Source organism: Dendropsophus ebraccatus, chromosome 15 (assembly GCF_027789765.1).
Source record: "Dendropsophus ebraccatus isolate aDenEbr1 chromosome 15, aDenEbr1.pat, whole genome shotgun sequence".
NCBI lineage: Eukaryota > Metazoa > Chordata > Amphibia > Anura > Hylidae > Dendropsophus > Dendropsophus ebraccatus.
In genome coordinates this window covers 75,475,658-75,480,142 of record NC_091468.1, presented here as the reverse complement: position 1 = coordinate 75,480,142, position 4,485 = coordinate 75,475,658, and positions in this window count along the sequence as shown.

Genomic DNA, 4,485 nt, shown 5'->3' with positions numbered 1-4,485 from the left:
GTGATATATAAGTTACTGTACAGTATAGCAGCATGTGGTATATAATGTATAGTAACTGTATAACCCTGATAACACAGCAGCTGGATATGTGATATATAAGTTACTGTACAGTATAGCAGCATGTGGTGTATAATGTATAGTAACTGTATAACCCTGATAACACAGCAGCTGGATATGTGATATATAAGTTACTGTACAGTATAGCAGTCAGCATGTGGTGTATAATGTATAGTAACTGTATAACCCCGATAACACAGCAGCTGGATATGTGATATATAAGTTACTGTACAGTATAGCAGCATGTGGTATATAATGTATAGTAACTGTATAACCCTGATAACACTGCAGCTGGATATGTGATATATAAGTTACTGTACAGTATAGCAGCATGTGGTATATAATGTATAGTAACTGTATACCCCTGATAACACAGCAGTTGGATGTGATATGTGACTGTACAGTATAGCAGCATGTGGTGTATAATGTATAGTAACTGCATAACCCTGATATTACAGCAGCAGTTTGTAGATACAGGATGGAGCTGCAGATCCCCATAATTCAGTAGCTTAGTACAACAGGATAGAATAGAGAAGCAGCTGCTGTCAAAAGGTCTGTGTGGTCACACGACTGCAATAGAGAAGGGGAGGGGTGCAGCATGGACCAATCAGGAAGGAAGTATCACAGTGTTGTGCAGGAGGACAGTGACAGAAACTTTTCTATTCATCAGTATAAAAGGAATGAGCAGGGCAGATGTGGGCACATACATGCAGCACTCTCTGTCAGGGGAGAGAAGGGTTACAGCTATGGAGAGATTACCCCCACAGTCCTGTTCCCTGATGCAAGCCAGATCTGCTATGATTTTAATATGATTTATATACATATCTCAGACCCCAGTGTGTATATATATATATATATATATATATATATATATATATATATATATACACACACACACACACACACACATCCCAGACCCCCAATATATATACATATCCCAGACCCCAGTATATATATATCCCAGTCCCTGAGGTGCAGGCTGTGCTGTGCAGGAGCAGGGGATGAGGCACAGTAGCACACACTCGGCGGACAGACAGACACTGGAGGGGACCGCCTTCCTGACGGCACGGCTCACAGGCCCCCATCCTGACGGCACGGCTCACAGGCCCCCATCCTGACGGGAGATGTTGCTTTCAGGAAAGCAGCCTGTAAGTCACCAGCTGTGAGTTAAACCAACCTACAGTAAATTGGTGGCTGTCAGGGCAAGACTGGAACTAAAAAGCTGCCCTGGAACATAAACCACCATCCCAGCCCACATAAAATATTCACCAATAAGTTTAAAAAAAAAAACAGAGAAAAAAGGTGCTCATTAGGAGTGCATAAGTGCAGTGGCAGCCTAAAAAATCCACTGGGGGAACAGCCAATGGCAAACTACATCCTGACCCCCCCCCCCCCCCCCCACACACACACACACACACTCACACACACACGCACCCCCACCGTGGATCAGTGGGGAAGTAGCACATGACCAGAGGGAAGAAAATACCAGCCCACAGAGGGGACAAGCCCATCTGGCATTTGCTAAAAGGCTATCTCATATATGGCTCGCTTGTCCCAGAATTCAGTCATATTGGTCAGAAATGACTCAACACATTAGGAATATTTGTGGTAGCGTTGTCCTGTTAGATCCTACCCTAATCCTTCTTTGGGTACCATCATCCTCATTCACCCTAGCTTGTAACCACCTACCAACCTTATTATTAATAGCAGGTAAGCTACTCCCCTTCTCTAGAGAGATGAATTTCCCCCGACCCTGAAGGAATGGATAGACAAGACGCAACAGATTACACGTTTGTAAGAATTGTGCAGTTGGGAAAATAGCACTCATGATAAATTTATGTCCCTATGGGCATCTTGGCACTCTTTCTATAAAGGTTATCTGGCTATTCCTTCAACATAAAACGTTTTCAGACATATTATTGTCCTTGGAGTAACTCACATATAGCCACGGTCAGAGCTATTCGATATATAGAGGTTATAATAAAACTTCATCATAACAAATCCTTAGCACACCAAGGTTCCGTCGTTTTTTCTTGTCACTGTTAACTTGTTTATTATTTGCAGTTTCTGTTCTTTCCTAGAAAATTTTATTTGTTGCAGCCATTTGCATAAAATTTTAAACAATGTATAACGCATGAGCATCCTGTGTAGCTTATTTGTCTAAATTGGGTCCTGCTGTGTACACCTTTGATTGCTCATTGTTGTTTTCATTATGCTATTTTCACAATAAAAATTGATTGGGGGAAAAAGAAGAAAAAAAATTGTATATATTTTTAATAAGGTTTTCCTGTATTCCTGCTGGGATTCTTGTGCAAAAATTAGCAATGATTATTAAAAAATAAAGTGGACAGAAGTGAGACTATGGTGTAGGTATTAGGTCACAAAAAGGGGCTTGGATACCTGTTTTGATAGCTTTTCAAGTAATGTCTAAAAACCTATTTGTTAAGTATCTGCCTCACTGTGGATTAAAACAACAAAAGCAACCATACTTGCCTCCCCAGGCCCTGCAGCTGACAGATCTTCAGGTCACACCTTGTTTTTGCTTCTACTGATGACGTCCTGTTCCCTATTTAGCCAACCACAGAGCAAAGCAGAATGGAAGATGCAAGAACAAGAGGCAATCGGAAGATATGACAGCTGCAGCGGATGGGGAGAGCATAAGTACAATGGTTTTTGTTGTTTTAAAGTATCAGTAGTTATGTGCAAACATGCAGCCCTGTACCTCATTTTTCCAATGTTGTTCTTTTCTTTGTTGGTCCCGCTGTTTTCGATAACTTCAATAAAAACAAAATTTGTAAATAAGATAGTTAGGAGCACTGGAGGCGTTCCTCTGCCCCCCAGTGAACTGTTCAGCCTGCCCACCGACTCCTTCGATCTCGCCTACCAAAAGACCGGTCTGCTTATGCATAATTGAATAAAGATAGTTAAGCGTGACAAAAGGAGGAAGTGGAAGGGCAGAGAGCTGCAGGAAAAGGAGCACAGTTGGCCGAAGAAAATCCCCAGTACTCATAAATGTACATATTTATTTTTTATTCAAGTTATAAACAATGGCTGGACCGAGAAAGAAAAGAAGAAGAAGTGGCATCGGAAAGATGTGGTATGCAACTGAAAGGAGGTGTCAGCAGGGTCGTTTTCACAAACCTGCTGATAATTTCCCTTTAAAGCTCAGGAAAGCAAACTGGTAGGTTTTCCTTTTCTAACTGCTTTATCTTGAGTTTCTCCCCAGTTGGGATGAGCAAATTTACAGTATTATTGAAGCGAAGCTCTTTGGTTTGCTGAGCAATTGGCTAATCAGCCGGCAGCCTTTGAACTTTAGGCCATTCGGGGTGCCTGGAAAAGCTGGATCCAGTCCTGTGAAACTTGAGGAGCAACATGGAGCAGAACAGAGTTCAAAGGCAGCCATCCGATAAGCCAACTGCCGATCAAACAAAGAGCTTTGATTCATTAATACTGTAAATTCACTCATCTCTACTCCCCAGTAAATGGCTATGGATCAACTATGTAAAATAATTTGAACATAGACCATATCCATGGCCGGGCATCCCAGCTGCCGTCCTCTTACTCACCACTGCAGCCATCTTATCCCATCTATGCAGGCATAGTCCCTGCTCTCCGACGTTCTGTTCTGTTACTAGTTCTTCAGGCCTTTGGGCCTAACCGCATGGAGCAGGATGTGTCCTCTCTCCATGCGATATAGATCCGGCCACTAGAGGTGGATTTTAAGGCACAGTGACTAATTATCCCCACCTGTATACTAGGAGGCTTTCTGTACATGTTCCCTGTCTGGGCATTAAGGTAGTTTGGTCCGGCTAGGTCTACTTGCCTGGTTCCAGTGTTCCCACTGTGGTGTCTCCGTGTCCTGGTGTTCCTGCTGTCTGGCCCTGCTCTCCCAGTTGGTCCCTGTATTCCATTGTGTTCCCATCCTAAATGTGAACCTGACCCGACCAGAGTTTGTACCAGCTACCCGTCCCTGCACCAAGTTACCTACACTGAGAGACCTGCACCTGTCTTTGTTTCTAGCATCTGTCACCTGCATCTTGTGTCTGTTTGGCAGCTCTGGTGGATATCACCCTTGCCACATGTTAAGTTTGTCTCCGGGAAAGCCTATCTCCAGAAAGGAGAATACACTTAGATAACGCCCATAGGGATAGACGGTCGCATGGCACAGTGCAGACAAAACACCTCCACTCCAACAAGGGGTTGTTCGGGCGCAGATCCAATGGAGACATATTAATAATAGCTATAAAATTTATTATTACAACAATGTAAAAAACATTAATGGCGCCATTACTGTTTTTAACATTGTTTTAATAATAAATTTTATAGCTATTATTAATATGTCTCCATTGGACTTGTGCCCGAACAACCCCTTGTTGGAGTGGAGGTGTTTTGTCTGTATTGTGATCCATCTTGCATGGTGATACCTGG